Source organism: Hyperolius riggenbachi, chromosome 2 (assembly GCF_040937935.1).
Source record: "Hyperolius riggenbachi isolate aHypRig1 chromosome 2, aHypRig1.pri, whole genome shotgun sequence".
In the NCBI taxonomy this organism is placed as follows: domain Eukaryota; kingdom Metazoa; phylum Chordata; class Amphibia; order Anura; family Hyperoliidae; genus Hyperolius; species Hyperolius riggenbachi.
Window position 1 is genome coordinate 229,520,804 of NC_090647.1, and position 17,874 is coordinate 229,538,677.

The 17,874-nt window shown below is 42.0% G+C and overlaps 1 protein-coding gene and 1 long non-coding RNA gene across 3 annotated transcripts in view; one reads left to right on the plus strand and one right to left on the minus strand.

Annotated features, from left to right (window-relative positions):
* Positions 1-12,719, minus strand: part of ST6GAL2 (ST6 beta-galactoside alpha-2,6-sialyltransferase 2) — a 174,703-nt gene extending 161,984 nt beyond the window's left edge. Inside the window, exon 1 of one of the 2 annotated variants that reach the window (XM_068268274.1) lies at positions 12,440-12,719. The gene's annotated coding sequence lies outside the window, so the exon portion shown is untranslated. Of the gene's footprint in view, positions 1-11,925; positions 11,951-12,439 lie in introns of those variants that run through there. The other variant, XM_068268276.1, reaches the window with a different exon arrangement.
* The window catches only part of LOC137546181 (uncharacterized), a 98,437-nt gene that overhangs the window by 13,474 nt on the left and 67,089 nt on the right, over positions 1-17,874 (plus strand). Inside the window, exon 3 of the long non-coding RNA XR_011026192.1 lies at positions 6,465-6,576. This is a non-coding gene — a long non-coding RNA (uncharacterized lncRNA). The remainder of the gene's footprint in view (positions 1-6,464; positions 6,577-17,874) is intronic.

Below are 17,874 nucleotides of genomic sequence, written 5' to 3' on the forward strand. Positions count from 1 at the left end.
AAGACCCCAATTTGTGGACACTGAGTTTCTGAGAAAGGAGAGGGGGACTAATGGGGTCCCTAACAAAGCTTTTGGGGACATGATGGACACCTAATGATTTTGTGTGGCTGGGAGTGTGATGGGATAGGTCCCGGGATTTAGCTTGAGGGCTGCAGGGTGGTGTTGCTAGCCCCCCCAAGCTACTTTTGCCCGGGGCTCCAGTGTAGCTAGAAACTGTACTGTCTAGGTGAGCATCTATTTCAAGCTCCAAAACTGCACCAAAATCATAAATGTAGGATAATCTACTTTCTCCTACTCGGCATAGGTCACTAACAGGTTCAAACAGGTATGTACTCTAGAATGTGTAATAAGTCATTGGCGGGAAGGGAATGGTTCACATGCATTTTAATCAATGTAGATTTCAATTTTTTGAAGGGTTTCATTCGGCATTAAGCAACATAATACAGATGACATTTGGCAGTCTTCGGCTTCAGAGCATATGCAATAAAAGACATTCTAAAATAGAAAAGAATGAGGAAAATGGATGCTAAATGACGTTCACACAGCGGACTCAACAGATGTAAAGAGCCTGATCAAAGATTATCTTCAGGAAAAGAGCAGCATTCCAGCTCTTTGTAAAGTCACGATTTCTACCGGAAGTCTAGCTGACAGACAGATGGCCAGGTGTAGTGCTAATGTTCAGCTCTGCTGGAAGCCATGGTGTACAATGAGTGCTTCCATCATGCTGGCTAGCACAGCTGAATAATAATACCATTGTGGCTTTTAACCAATTCTGCCTTCTTCCAAAACATCGAATGCAATTTATTCACGAAAGCAGAAGAAGTTTTAAAGCAAGAACAGTGGAAAGTAAAGCCATGTATAGTCGCTATACTTTTAGAAACGTTGTCTATGATAATCTCATATACAAAAATCTTACATCTGAACAGCTCTCAAGACAATGTTTAGCAAACAGTTAAAGTAGACCTGAACTCAGAACTTTCTCTGTGTTCTAAAAAATAAGCAACAGCATAATAAAACTTAAAAAACAAATCTGTTGCAGTTTACAGAACTCCTGCAATAAATATGCAGTGTGTCTACTTCCTGCTTTCATAGAAGATGACAAAGGGTTAACATCCTGTGTTTACTTATTAGCTGTGTCTGCCGAGGATGCCCACATTTCTATGCTGACCCAGCTGAGAGATCAAATTACACATGTGATTACTTGAAGATGAGGAGGAATTAGACAGGCTCGTCTCTCTAAAAACACACAAGACACATTTCGCTCAGTTTTCCGTAAGTCCTGTGCAAGAGTTTAGGTCCACTTTAAGATATAATCGCTAAATAATGAAAAAAGCTCTTTTTGTAGTGTTCTTGTAGCCCCAATCCTCGGCATTCTTATCTGTTGCTAGGGATCCTCCCTCTCCTCTCCATAGTGAAGGACCAGCCGAGCAGCATGTATGCATGTATGGTGCTTGTTCTAAAAACTGTAGCCCTAACGATCATTTCACAAATGTTTAGGGCAGCAGAAATTAAGGGTACGTACACAGCTATAAAGCGTAAGCTTACTTTTAAGACCTTGTTCAAACAATGCTTTAGAAGTCCCTTGTGATTAATTATACAAATAGTTTACATTATTGATTTTGTCTCCTTTTACACTTTTATTCAGCAGTGGTAAGACTATCACTTACAAATGACTAAGAGATTTGCAGCCGCCACGCCTGTCTCTATTCCTCCCTTCACCACTGTGTAGAAAGAAGGTAGAGAACTTGCATCGTTATTCATTAACAGAGGCTCATGCAGAAGCTGTCCACCTTCCTCCTCTGAAGGCTAAAACCTGCCCTTTTGCAAAAATTGATCACCTCATATTTTGTTCCTAAGGTGGCTCGTATTAGAGCAGAGGTGGCCAAACTTTGAGAGTGCTAGGAGGCCGAAATAGCAAAATTAAAACATTTTTGTTCATTGCCATTAGGTACACTATGCCTGTGACATTTTGCCAAAACCTCTCCACGGCAAATTAACCCATATACAGTAGAATCTCATAGTAAAAACTCTGATATAGCAAACATCTGGATATAGTAAACGCAGTCCTCACATCTCAGCAAATGCATCTGTATAAATATAAAATGTATGACCAATTCTGATATAGTAAGCTACTTTCCCTGGTCCTTTAAGAGTTTACTATACATGGATTCTACTGTATCAAGTACAGTTAGCAAAGTGGCAGCTGCTAATCAGTGACTTACTGCTGCTGGCACAGTGGCAGCTGCTAATTAGTGCCCATTACTGCTGCTGGCTCCTGCATGCGGCACCACAGCTATGGCCTGTGGGCTGCATAAATTAACAACTGTAGAGAGCTTTAAGAGCCACCAGAAATGGCTTGACAGGCTTCATTTGCCTCCCAGGCTGGACTTTGGACATGCGTATTTTAGAGTGTCCCTAGTGTGTGGATAGCAAAAAGATGCAAAATAACATTTTGGTTGCTGAAATAGACTGATCACTGCTCTCTCTTCCTCCTGACATTGATTGTCAAGCTAGGTCCACCGACCTGGCAGTACGTGTCCCGCCAGTATAGTCCCGTACATGTGTATGAGTTGTGTCACCAGAGGGGCACCAAAACTCCACCTCTTCGCTGACGGCTCGTGGCGACGCTGTAAATACGCTTGCCTAGCCTCTGGGGAAAAGGGTTACACAGTTGCGCACAACAGAGAAGGCGGAGTGAGGTAGAGAACAATGTCCTCGGCTGCACTAAGCCAAGTCGATCCGCCTCTGGTCAATGCAGAGAGGTTGTCAGGGGCTGCTGTACATGTTAGATCAGCTGGCTCAGCGGAGAAACATCTAGCGTGTGTATGGAGCTCAAAACATTGCAGGAGTGTGGCTAAATAGTGCTGGGTGCAGGGCTCATCCTGCAGGTGCAGAAGCAAAAATAATTTAGCTTTAAACTAAAACATCTTGGGCCTGATTCACAAAGCAGTGCTAACAGTTAGCACGTTGGTGAAAAGCCCTTTATCACGCCTAAACTCAGTTTAGGCGTGATAAGTTTAGGCGTGATAAGTTTAGGCATGATAAGTTTAGGCGTGATAAGTTTAGGCGTGATAAGTTTAGCACCAACTGGGTTAGCACCGCAGTGCACAGCTGATCAAAAGTTTTGCGCTAGCAAAGTCTGGTGCACTTTGCATAGAGTTTAATGGCGCTGCTTTGCACCCGGGACTTTGCACGCGATCTAAACTTGCCTAAAAACTTAGCACGCCTAAACTTAGCACGCCCAAACTTGCTTTTCACCAGCGTGGTGCAATGGTTATCACACCTAAAGTCTCTAACTGGGTTAGCACCGCTTTGTAAATCGAGCCCCTGGTGTGCACAGTGCATTGTCCCGTTCCTATTGGTGGTTTAAAAGCCCACAAGGCTCCTGATGTCCCCATTACACACTGTTGACAGCTTCCGACTAATGTGTAAAGATCATGCTGCAGCTTCCAGTCAACACGCTGCTCTGCATTACAGTAGATGGATCAATCTCTGGCAATAAACACTGCAGCATGATCTCCACACATAAGCAGACAGCTGGTAGCAGCATTACCAAAAATATGCCTTGAACTATGGACAGATATACTTTAACACATCAAACTCAAATAAGCCAGAAAAGAGCACAAGGAAGCATTTATTAAAATGAGCGATTTCATCCAAGACTACAGACAAGTGTAGAGGAGGTTTCCAGGTTTGTAAATTCTGCAGCATTTGATTAGATGTCTGAAGTGACCACAAGCACACTTGACTAAGTAGTTGAATTACTGCTCCAGTAAATTACTCCTTTGCAAAGTATATATCTGTGTCCTACTGTCAAGGATCTAAGCAGAAACAAAAACTAGAGGGCACAAAGACAAGACTGACCTACATAGCTGAAGTTTACTTATACACATTAAACATCAACTGGCTTACAGTTATTTTGCCACAAACACTACAGTGTTTTGCCACAAACAGTGTTCTTCCAGTCTGACAAGCGCTTTAATAATTTGTTTTACACAAGAGTTTTATAAATAAATGAGAGCTGCCCAAGCTTTATTGGAAAGGCTACAAATATCCAATGAATAATTAATCCCATACAAAGTGGCCTACAGAAATAAGCAGACCTTGGAGGCCAGAATCTGGACTGTAGACAACCATTTGGTCAGCAATGCCAGATAGGTGATAACTGAAGGGTCTGTTTGACTGGACTCTGTCCAAAAGATTAAAGCACTGTGCTGATACAAGTAAGATTATTCTTTGCAGTTTGTTCTGCGTACTGAAACAGTTCCCCAGTGTGAACAACACACAGCATTTTATCTAACTTAACAATGAAGCTTTTTTTCCTGATAACAGAAGCAAATAGCTACAAATATAGCTATTATAAAACAAGATAAAATCAGTGCTTGAAGCAGGATTGTTAGCCATAAAATCAAATTCCATTTACCCACTGCTCTGTGTTTATTATGCAGTCTACAACCTGACCCTGCATGGCAAGCATTCCAATATAATCATAAATGTTTCTGCTGTAATAAATCTTAGCTCTATCAGCTTGGCTCTGTTTGGTGCATTGCCGAGGAGAGGGGAGCTTGTTATCTCCCTCCCCACATTCCTGCTCCTCACTGACTGGCTGAGGGCATATGCTATTCTATGCTGTGTTTACAAAGCAAGCTAGATATGCCAGTGCAGTTTCTAGGAGACAAAAAGAGTAATGCTGGAAATACACAACATGATTCTGAGCCATTTAGAATGCTCGACAGATAATTTCCGACACGTCCGATCGTTTCGCCACTCACTTCTGCATGGATGACAATGGAAAAAGATAAGAAAAACGAATGGAAGATAATAGAATCCTGCAGAACCATGGGTAACCACAAATGTTCACTTATAGCTGAATTATTGCAAATTTCCTTCTGTATTAAGAAGGCAAATTACACCACACCAAGCATTGCTTTTTAGTAAGAGGGCTTTTCGGTCTCTTTTATAGCCCTATACATTCCTAGTGCTTTGGGCCACCCCGAGCTGCTTGGTTACTCTGTCATCTTACTTTTGTAAATATTGAAAACTACCTTACATTTCCAAAGTAGTCCATAAAATGTTCAATGGGAATGATTTTTTGGGGAGGTCAGATTCGATCATTTACATCAAATCTACCTGGAATCCACTGCATTGAAGCAGGGCTGTGGAGTCGGTCCAAAAATAGACCGACTCCTCAGTTTAGGATTCCACCGACTCCGACTGCTCTAATTTGCATATTACAATTTTGTTGATTAAAAGTATGTAACATGAAATTCGTCTCCTAACTGCCAACGCTTAGGAATTTTACAAGACAACTGAAGTGAGAAGGATATGTAGACTACTATATTTATTCCCTTTAGACTAAAACTAGTCCTTGGTAAGAGTACTTGTAAAAGGTACAAACCGGAACAAAGAACATCTATCAGGCCCTAGGCAATGTAAGTGTGGGTACATGTAAGAATGATGTGCAGGTACTCTGCAGGGGAATGGAGGAGATTCTTCCTCTATTACACATTCTTCATGCACAATCTGAACAAGGTTTATGGGTGACAGACAACACCTCTCTGTTCAATGTGCACAGCATTCTCAGTTAATTCCCTGCAGCTCTGTGGGGAGTGCATATGTAGAGTATAGTACTACTGTGTAACAAAGTAAACCTGAGACAGATGAAATTAAAGTTTTATACAGACCTGGGGCTTCCTCCAGCCGCCTTCAGGATAATCAGCCCCTCGTTGTCCTCCTCCACCACCTGGATCTTCTGCTATTAGTCCAGGTACTTGAGCCAGTCTGTTGTAGTGCGCATACACACACTCTGCCGCCAGGAGCATACTACACCTGTGCAGCACTATTGCGCAGGTGCAGAATGTTCCTGGCTGTGGGAGCGGCATGCGGACGGACAGCGCTGACTGGCTGAATTACCAGGACTCATAGCAGAAGATCCGGGTGGTGGAGGACAGCGAGGGACTGATTAGCCTGAAGGGGGCTGGAGGAAGCCCCAGGTATGTATAAAACTTTACTTTTCATCCGTCTCAGGTACCCTTTAATTTGTAGTCACCAAACCAAATTTTATCAAATTATTTGATTTCATCAACAAAGGGAGTGCATACATTTGCATAAATCAGCATCAATGCAGAATTATTTCCATCTCATTGACCATCTCTATTAGTGACACAGCTACACATCAGGCTTTATTCTTACAGCATAGATGTTATTTAGTATATATAAGAGATTCCTGTGTACACATCATATATACAGTCACAATCAGATCTGTATATCTGACCTTAAAAATACGGGGACTGCTTTATTGAAGCAGCACAAGTAACTAATTTTGATTGGTTTATTTCATTTTTGTGGACTAAGCAGCTATTACTGTATATATACATTATTTTTAATGACTATTATCTGAGAAATAGAACATTTTATCATATTTTCTATTTTATCTATCTATTTTTTCCCGACTCCGACTCCAGGCACCCAAAATTGCCCGACTCCACGACTCCGACTTCGACTCCACAGCCCTGCATTGAAGACTGACTGAACTTCCAAATGAGTCTCAAGCTCAATTGAAAACTCAGATAAAAGGTAAGCTTCATTCAAATTTGTTCCAGATTGGTGGCTTTGTACTGCACTAAGCAGTAAAAAGCAAGTAGGATGGGAAATTCAATTGACTTAAGGTACATTAACAAGAAAACCTGATTGAACTTTGTTGTAGAGTTCATCTTTAAGATAATCATTCACATTTTTTTTTTTACCACCTTAAGGGACGCCTAACACCTGCACCAAAATGGTTATTCCTGCCTCCAAGCTCCTCTAAGAGATGTGTGTTTACACTAGAGATTCAAATCAATGTCAAGCAATGAGTCAGATCTGTCATCTTTTCACACAGAGAGATGTGGTAGTAAAAAAGGGTCATCAATGTAATTATGGAATTGTCCCGGTGAGGGGAAACCATTTACAGCTTTTCTATGTGGAAGTATTCCTGGGTTCAGATACAATATTACTGTATTATCCTCTTTTATTAGTGATCTACCAACATATTACTCTGTACTATACAATATATAGTGTGTATTAGACAAACTGACAATGCTGAAGAAGAAAAGGACTGGGTCCAATTGATCTTACAATAGGAGGATTCAAAAAATACAATGGATGGAGGTAAAAACTGTCTCTAATTAATGAGGAGATAAAAGAAAATGGGTAAGCAAGTTAAAAGTGAAGGCAAACCTGTGTCAAGTTTGACACAGTGCCCATTATGGTTATGGTTGCATTCTATGAAGCTATACCACCATTTCTATATAGCCTACTGATTTGTAGAATCCTGTCACATTTGTTTTTGCTACCTGTAGATCCTACTTTAGGTATACAGGTAGCACATGCAGTCAAACACTCCACCCACACACCTAGTCATACATTGGCGTGTTCATTGGGGCAGAGGTTGGCTTATAGTTAGGGGAGCAGGCGAAAGAGCATGACCACAACCTTCTAAACCACACAGTCATACACCTGTACTCAACTGGGTGACAAGGGTGTAAATTTCCCCTCTTTCTCCTGGCCATTCAACAGACTAGAAGTCAGGATCTTCTTTAAGCTGGTGCTACAGCACTTCCATGAATGTTGCAAGTACCAGTAGAGCACCTCCATAACCTAAATATAATCCCCTTTCCCCTAGTGGTGTGTTGTCTGACTGATACAATTTATGACATATCCCTCTAGGACATTTTTCCACAGCCTGGGATACATCCAGGTAATGCGATTTGCCGGATGAAAGGACACGTTCCTTTTCTGGCACATTTCAGAGCTACCTTTCCACTGTTTGCGTTGCAATGCGGTTCTTTGCTCTGCTGCATTTTTTAGCATTTGCAATTTTTTGGAACTTTTCAATCTCACCACAATCTGACCCAAAATCAAAGCTGAAATCTACTGAAAATCAATGTGCTGGGCATTGTAGGTATTGATCACTCTCTGATCACATTCCAATCGAAGGAGGATTGATCACTTTGCCACATTGGATAGAAATCTATTAGTGCGTGGCTAGCCTAAAGCCAGGGATTGTGAGCTGCAATATCTTACCATAGTTAATAAGAGCCCATGTGTCACAAAGTCATATTGGACTGACCCATCTGGCAGCTAAATTCAGAGAGGTGAGAGAACGTTATACTGCAGGTCACAACACAGCTAAAGGACAACTGAATTGAGAGGGATATGGAAGCTGCCATATTTATTTGCTTATAAACAATACCAGTTGCCTGGCAGCCCTACTGATCTATTTTTCTGCCATAGTGTCTGAATTACACCAGAAACAAGCATGCAGCTAATCTTGTCAGATCTGAAAATGATGTCTGAAACACCTGATCTGCTGCATGCTTGTTCAGGGTCTATGGCTAAAAGTATTAGAGGCGGAGGGTCAGCAGGATAGCCAGGCAATGGGTATTGTTTATAAGGAAATACATATGGCATCCTTCATATCCCTCTTGCTTCAGCTGTCCTTTAATTCACAAAACAGTCATGTCCACCATTTTATTGTGTGCACTGTTTATATTCACTCCCTTATTGCTGAAATAGTTTGTTTTATTCTTACTTGATATATTTAATATTTGGCTTAGATGGGCAGTAATAATTATACACAATGTTCAATTTTGTTACAGTATCGCAGACAGGTCACAAAAATCGCAACATTGTAAAAGAAAACTGCAACATTTTTTTCCTTACTACTGCTGGAAAAACCCTTTGAATACCAATAAACCCCTCTCCAGTTTGAAAATGAAAGCTGTCATGCTACTTTCTCCTTTTTAGAATTGGCTGCTATGCCTTCATACCTGCAGTGACCTACTGGGAAACAGGTGCAGATTCCTGTCTGCGTTCCACATCACTGCCTGTATTCAATCACTAGGGGATGCTGACACTGTGCTGCTTTTGTGAACCATTTGCCTGACACGGAAGGCAGATATGAACACATATTTTCAAATCTAAAATGACTTGTGTTTTGGAGAATTATTACAAATCCTTTTATCAAACAAACAGCACAAAAAAAAAAAAAAGGAAGATTTACAATGCATTTATTCCACTTATCTCCTGTGCTCCATGGACCAGCTGAAACAATGTTAATATATGGCTGTCAGGCTGTTTTTATCTAGCCATAAATTTAAGCTATTCAGGCCTATGCATGCCATTCAGGAGGATGTGTCAAGATGCAAGTCGCACTTCACATTCTCATTTGGATGTGGCGGAGCTTAAAACCATTCTGCTTGGCAGATCCAACAGATGTCATTCATAGGTGCCAAGACACAAGTCTATACATCCACCTGTTTTCTCAGAAAATACACACAGCTCGGATTTAAAACACAAGGGCAGTAACAATATAGAATTGCTAATCCTTTAAAACAAAACAGTCCGCACAGTCGGTATGGATTGTGCCCTGCAAATTGCAGGGCATTGGTCTTGGCACTCTGAGGAGGGGAGGGGAGAAAAAGGGGGAGAAAGAAACCACTGGCTTGGTGGCACCATCATTTGTTTCTGATTAACAGCTTCACCGCCAGGTTTACAAGACACAATAACGTTTTCCAGGTTGCAAGGCGGAATTCAACTTTCCAGTATGCAACATTCCAGTATTCATAGATTAAAGCCTTGCTGTAATTATAGATGTGTGCCAGCAAATTGGATGCTGCGATCTTTAAAGTAACACAAAGAAGCAATTCTAAAGAGATTTGTTTGAATCCTGACTAGCTGTGCAGTAAGTGCAGCTACATAACAAAGCTGACATGGAGGTGTACTGAATAACACACAGCATATTCAGAGCCTGAAGATCACTAGTGTACAATTTAATGTCTGATGTTTCTTGAAGCTGGAGAGTAATGCTGGGTAGACACTATGAGATTTTATGGCCGATTTACTGTCAAATCGATTATTTCCAACATGTCCAATTTGCTTGCCGATCGATTTGAGTAGAGATGGCCCGAAACGTTCGCCGGGCGAATCTCTGTGTCCTAGATCGCGCTCCTGTCGCCGGGCACTCTCTGCGCATGAGCGTGACGTCACTCATGACGTCACGCACATGCGCAGAAAGTGCCCGGCAACAGGCGCGCAATCTAGGATGCGTACCGCCGGCCAGCGCAGGCGTACTACTCTGGGTCATAGCGACCCGGAAGTAATACAGGACACAGAGAAACTGAGATGTTCGCTGGCGAACCGTTCGTGAACCGTTTGCAACATCTCTATTTCCGAGCATTTTCCGATCGATGTCCTAATAAGGTGAACGTAAATCGATCGGAAAGCAAATCGGACATGTTGGAAATAATCGATCTGACTGTAAATTGATCAGAAAATCTCATAGTGTGTACCCAGCATTATACATCTGAAATATCTCTAGCCTGCCAATCCTCTTCAGTCAGTTCTTGGAATCAAATTGTGGAGGCACACAATACTGCCAATACAACCAGCTCTGTGACCACACTTTTCTACCTTTTGCATTTTATCAACAGTCTGGGCAAAGCCCCTCCCCTAACTTCCTGTTTGACATGTGTCCTAGAAGAATACTAATAGGTCATCTACAGTCTACACTACAGTGCAATTCAGAAGAGTCATCTGTGGCTCATAGTGCAGCCTTTCCCCCTTCATATTGTATGCGAGTGCAAAGAGGGGAAGTAGTTACTTCTAGCATGGTGGCATAGTGGATAGCACTCTCCTTGCCATGCTAGGGCAAGGTTCAAATCTGGGCCAGGACACCATCTACACAGAATGAAGAATGAATGTTATCCCTGTATCTGTGTGGGCAAGTCTATTAGTTCTCCAAAAAAATACTATGGTAGGGACATTAGACTGACTATGGAAGAGATCAGACTGTGAGCTTCTCTGAAGTTAATGCCATGACTATGTACTTCGGAACATTTCCACGATATATAAATACTAAATCTGATAGACTTCATGAGGAAAACTTTAGTTCTGAGGAAACTCCCATGATCAGGAGACCAGCCACTGGAAATAATTATATACCCCATAAAACAGTAGGCGATTGGCAAGTCAATTTCAAAAATGACCTAGACTGATGCTTATTCATCTACAAACATTACATCCTAAGGGCTGGTACACACTTGGCAATTTCATTTTGTGAATCTTGTTCAGGGGACCAAAAAGCTGCATGCAGCGCATTCACAATTTATACAAATCGCAAATGCTGCAATAATAGTGGTCCCATAGGGACACATTGTTTTGGCGCTTTGCTGATCGCCGATCAGCAAAACACTGAAACGCTTCTGAAAAGCGCACCAGTGTAAACTAGCCCCAAAATAAAAAGCACATTTAGTACTTAGACAACAGTGGAAAATATGAATTGTGATGATGATAGCTTGAGTTCCATCAATCTAATTGAGATAAGATTCTAGTATTTACAAAAGTTGGCTATAAAATTGTTTTGCATAGCACATTCCATGATTCTGTGATGCATAACTGGACTAACTGTTTAGTTAAATGTTCTTGGGATATAACTTTAAATTGAATTCTGGCTGTGACAGGTTATCTCCTTGTTGCATACAACATTACACTTGAAGTCTTATTTATTTAATATGCTTGAACACTGTCCATAAATTGCTTGCAATATTCCACATGTTAATGAGAACTGGGGCATAACATGTGTCTGCAGTCTGGTTGAACGTATCCAGGTTACAGTCATAATCATCCCCGCTGTAAATATTTTGCCACTAAACCCAAAACAGAGGGGACCTGCAAGAATGACTGACAGAGCCACTAGACTTCCAACAGGAGGAGGGCAGAGCAGCTACAACTTATTGCTGTGTTCTCATCACAAGTTCTCCTTCTAGGAATCCCCGAATAACTCAACCAGTGCCTACCAAGCTTCCACTGCACAAAGCCAGTGGCTGCCTGCATACTCCTCATTTCCCCAAACCCAGCAACTGACATGTGGCCAGAAACACTCACCTGATACTGGCCATCCTTTCCAACATCATCTAAGCAAACACAGCTGTAGCAACTGGCCAACTGACACCATTATAACGCCTGACCAGACACATGCCCAAGTCCAACACAAGGCAGAGGAAAAGGATGCAACTGAATATATGCAGATTAACCCAACAATGAAATATTAATTCCATGCATTACATAACAGTCTACCAATAAAATATTAATTGCATACATAATTGCAGCAAGCCATACTCCCCACAGTACACATGATAGATAGATAGATAGATAGATAGATAGATAGATAGATAGATAGATAAATAGATAGATAGATAGATAATCTTGCTGTACACAGATCTGCTTATAGTTTCTATAAATATAGGATATGTTGATAACATATATGGTGCAGCCTATGCAATGAAATAGTCAGTTGCTGAGCCGCCTCTGCTCCTTTGTCTGTAGGCTAGCAGCCGATCCATGCCTGTGCAGAACAAAGCAGGCTGAGTATGGTGCCTCCAGATGACACTGCCTTTACCTGTGATCGCAGGCTTTTCCTCCTCCAGTTCAGCTCCTGCCAGTCACACGGAGGAGCCCCGGAGCCGGCTGCAGTGCTGGGCAGGCGACTCCACACTCTGCCTCGCTCCTGACATGTTCGAGGCTGCACACTGCCGCTGCTGCCACTGATTCTTCAGCTTAATGCCACCGCGGTGCGCTCACTCTCCCTCCCCTTAAAGGTTTTCACATGGCAGTTTAATTTTGCTTAGCACATGTGAATTCTTTCTGCTATCAGAGAATGAATAGAGATCGGTACAGCTGGGAGGGGGTAAACAGCTTTCTCCTGTGTTTGAATCCATTTCACTGGCTCTAGCAGCAGGGGACTCCACTCCTCCCTGTAGCTCCACCCCTTCCAGGAGCTTTCCTTTTTTTCTGAAGAATAGAAGATAAAAGCTGTCAATGTAGCAGAGCTCTGGCAGCTTTATGGTGCTCCTTATGTGCTCTGAGGTGCTGGTATGTCCGACTTACATACTACAAACCCAGTTTATCTAGAAGACCCCTTGTGTGGTCTGCTCACTGCTTGTATGCTGTATTTAGCATTATTATTTTTTATTACGCGTTTATATAGTACTGACATGTATTGACACAGTGATTTACAAAGCATATTGATCAAATCATGTCACTAACAGTCCCCACAGGAGCTCACATTCTAATCCATCACAATATGATACATGTAACTGTCTAAAGGGCACTTTCACACTGGTATTGCATTGTAGCAGACATGGGTTAGCGCACTGTAACATGGTGCAATTCAAAGTCTATGAACAATTCACATCTCATCAGTTGTGATGCAATGCAACTGATTTGGGTATTAGGCTCACATTATAAATCGCAATCGCTGAGCGTTTTTGTGCGTGAGTTTTTCAAGTGATTCACGGGCGTTTTCTGAGCATTGGGCGATTTTGTGTAAGCGCTTTTCTAAGCACTTTTGATGAGAAATTGAGATTTTCACTTCCTGATGTCAGTCAGACCCGGAAAAGAATAAGTACAATGTATTTATTCTTAAAAGTGCTCGGGAAATCACTATACAAAGGGCTTTTTCAAGTGCTTAGCGATTTCCCAATACCTTCCATTGAGCCAAAGTGCTTAGAAAATGGTACAGGCAGCGCTTTTGGAAGCGAATCGCAATCGAACCGCTCATATGTGAACACTCTCATAGGGAATCATTGCACAATCACTTTTAGCGCTTAAAAAAATACACAAATGCTCATAGTGTGAACAAGCCCTTACAGTGCACAACATACAGTGTGATGCTAGAATCGTACGCTGATGCTCATAATATTAGTGAATGAAGGTGCACATTGGTCAGTTGCTTCTTTGCCTGTGTTACATCGCATGCCCTCTGCAAATGTTGTTTTGTTTGGGCTGCATTATGTGTACATTACGTTGTAAGGCAGCACGATGCAACTATCCTGTAGCTCTTTTTTTTTTAGCCAGATATTTACCAGTATGTTTTTGGAATGTGTGAGGAAACTGGAGTCCAGAATCCAAGGCAAAAAAATACAATCTCCCTGTGGCAGAAATTTGAACCCATGCCTCCTTAAGGCAAGAATGCTAGCAACTTTGTCACAGGGCCATGACCCATACTATAAATTTTGCACTCAGCCCAATCTCCCCTTCCCCAGAAGAATGTTTACTCTGCAGACCCCAGCCCTATTCTTCTTTAATGGAGATGTGACCTGAATCTACCACGTGAACTAGCTTATTCATTTTTTTATTTTTGTGGGCTTTCTACAGTAGTAAGAATTAATTACCTGACAACTTGTTTTGTTAATCAGCAGTAAGGTCATTTTTAGCTTTCCAAATAATATTAGCCATGCACAAATTCCCTGTTCATCCTGTGCAATTTTTGCTTTCTGAGGAGCAGCCTCCCTCATTTCTCCCAGATCTTGCTTCCCAAGGACGGCAACCAGGGGCGTTGCTAGCCCCAAAGATCAGTGGCAAATGCCACTGTTCTATTCTGGGTGCCCTGGATGTCCCCCAGGCAGAGTCAGAGCTGTGGAACATCTATGGGGGCATGCTGGGAGCTGTGGTGCCTCAATGGGGGTATGCTGGGTGCTGTTTTGCCTCTATGGGGACATGTTTGGTGCTGTGGTGCCATGCTGGATGTTGTGGTGCATTTTTGGAAGCATGCAGGGATCTGTGGTTATTCTATGGGGGCATGCTGGGAGTTGTGGTGCCTTAATGGGAGGCCTGTGGGAGCATGGGAGGCGGTCCGCTAAAAGGTCAGGGAATGCTATAGGGGGACTGCCAGACAATCTGGCAACAGGCCACTAGGTTAGCCCACGCAGCAGAAAGCTAGACCAGCCAGCACAGAAGCCAACTAACTACCTAGTTATGTTTAAAGGAAGCATAAAGCAAATTTTGCTGCCCCATGATAAACTTACTGGAGGCTTCCTCCAGCCCTTTAAAGCCTACATGTCTGAAGCAGCATCTCTGCTCGCAGCTGCCGGCTCGGGGTCCTGCCAATGCAGAGACTGAACTCTGCTACTGCGCCTGCGATGTCAATCATGCCCAAGTTGTCTGCCGTACGCCTGCGCAGTATGCAGCGGACAACGTGGACTTGATTGAAAGTGGCGCTTCATGCACGCGCAGTAAGGCCAACCTCAAGGTCAGCCTCTGCACCGGCAGGGCCCCCAGGACGGCGGCAGCGAGCGGAGATGCTGCATGGGACATGGCTTCAGGGGGCTGGAGGAAGCCCCTGGAAGTATATCATGAGGCAGCGGAATTTGCTTTATGTTTGCTTTAAGTGGTACTGCTTATTTATGCGATATGCTGCATTTATTTTTTATTTATTATATTTATTATATTTATGGAGAGAGGATCTTCATCTAACTTTTGCTGAGTAGGCCTACTTAGACTGCTGTTAAAGAGAAACTCCGACCAAGAATTGAACTTCATCCCAATCAGTAGCTGATACCCCCTTTTACATGAGAAATCTATTCCTTTCCACAAACAGACCATCAGGGGGCGCTGTATGACTGATATAGTGGTGAAACCCCTCCCACAAGAAGCTCTGAGTATCGAGGTACTTTTGGCAGTTTCCTGTCTGTGAACCCTGTTGCATTGTGGGAAATAGCTGTTTGCAGCTGTTTCCAACTGCCAAAACAGCAAGAAGCAGCTACATCACTTGGCAGCAGTAAAAATGTCACCATGTAATAAATGTCCGAATATAAATAAGGTATTTAAAATATTTTACAATGGGCAAACACTGACTAAATCATTTATACATAATTATTGTAAAAATGAAGCACTTTTTTATTACATTATTTTCACTGGAGTTCCTTTTTAAATTCATGTAAATTTTGCTCCACCCAGACCACATTCTGGTGTGTGACCCCACTCATTTTTCAGCTGGATTGCTCAAAAGTGCCATGGATCTTTTAGGATCCTAGCTACGCCTCTGAGGGCCGCACAGATATCTGAGCACATAGGCCTCAATTCACTAAGCTTTATCAAACACCTTATCAAACATTTGATAATTTACCTCATGAGTAAAATCTACTTTTGAATTCACCAAGGTGTTATAGATTTATTTAACATATTGTCGATAAAACATTAGATACATCTATAACACCTTAGTGAATGAAAAATTAGATTTTACTCATGAGGTAAATTATCAAATAAAGTGTTTGATAAAGCTTAGTGAATTGAGGACTATAGTGGGGAAAGGTTTATAAATGATAACAGCTATGTAAGGCACAGACAGTTGCTGAATGAAGTACATAAGAGGGAACTCTGAATTATGGATGAGCAATTGGAATTTTTCAAGTTTTGCATCAAAATGTAGCATTCCAGATCAGAATTCGCAATGCAGAATTTCGCCATTACATTAAAGTCGATTGGGGTGCTTGTAGGAACATTTGAGATCATTTTTTCAAAAAAATCTTGTAGTTTTTGAGAAAATTGATTTTTTAAAGAGAACCCGAGGTGGGTTTGAAGAATATTATCTGCATACAGAGGCTGGATCTGCCTATACAGCCCAGCCTCTGTTGCTATCCCAAACCCCCCTAAGGTCCCCCTGCACTCTGCAATCCCTCATAAATCACAGCCACGCTGCTGACAAACAGCTTGTCAGAGCTGGCTGTGTTTATCTCTATAGTGTCAGTCTGCTGCTCTCCCCGCCTCCTGCAGAACTCCGGTCTCCGCCTGCATCCCTTCCCTCCCTGCTGATTGGAGGGAAGGGACGGGGGCAGGGACCGGAGCTATGCAGGAGGCGGGGGAGCAGCTGAGACTGACACTACAGATGTAAACACAGCCTCACAGCATGGCTGTGATTTATGAGGGATTGCAGAGTGCAGGGGGACCTTAGTGGGGTTTGGGATAGCAACAGAGGCTGGGCTGTATAGGCAGATCCAGCCTCTGTATGCAGATAATATTCTTTAAACACACCTCGGGTTCTCTTTGAACCTGGTAAAGTGACATTTTGCTGTGGCGCACCATAGTATATAGAGTTCTGAATTTTGTATACATTTTAAAAAAAACTGAACTCGTTGTATTAATTAGGTGTACTGCTGCAAAAAAATTTCCAAGTTTAACCACTTAAATCGGAATATAACCCTGCATTACAACTTTGCTCTAAAACATTATTTACAGCATATTATATGCAACCAGCATTTTTTTTTTACTAGACCAGCATTGGAAGGGTTACACACAGAGCTTTAAAGTTCCGTGGAGAGAAATGCATCCTAACACAATGTAACAAGTGTGGAATGTGACACACACTCTGACTGTGCAGGAGCTCCCGGACACAGAGAGAGAGTGAGTCACATTCTTCACTTGTTACATTGTGTTTACTTAAATGTAGCTATCTAAACTTTGGATGCGTCTGCATTTCTCTCCACGGAACTTTAAAGCTCTGTGTGTAACCCTTCCAATGCTGGTCTAGTAAAAAAATATGCTGGTTGCATATAATATGCTGTAAATAATGTTTTTAGAGCAAAGTTGAAATGCAGAGTTATATTCCGCTTTAAGCCTGTTTATTTTTTGCAACTGAGCAACTTTCACCTCCCATTCATTTGCCAATAACCTTCTCACTACTTATCACAATGAATTGGTCTATATCTTGTTTTTTCCACCACCAATTAGGCTTTCTTTGGGTGATACATTTTGCTAAGAATTATTTTATTCTAAATCCATTTTTTTTACATAGTTACATAGTTATTTTGGTTAAAAAAAAGACATTTGTCCATTGAGTTCAACCAGTATAAAGTACAACACCAGCCTGCTCCCTCACATATCCCTGTTGATCCAGAGGAAGGCGAAAAAACCCTTACAAGGCCTGGTCCAATTAGCCCCTAAAGGGAAAAATTCCTTCCCGAGTCCAGATGGCAATCAGATAAAATCCCTGGATCAACATCATTAGGCATTACCTAGTAATTGTAGCCATGGATGTCTTTCAACGCAAGGAAAGCA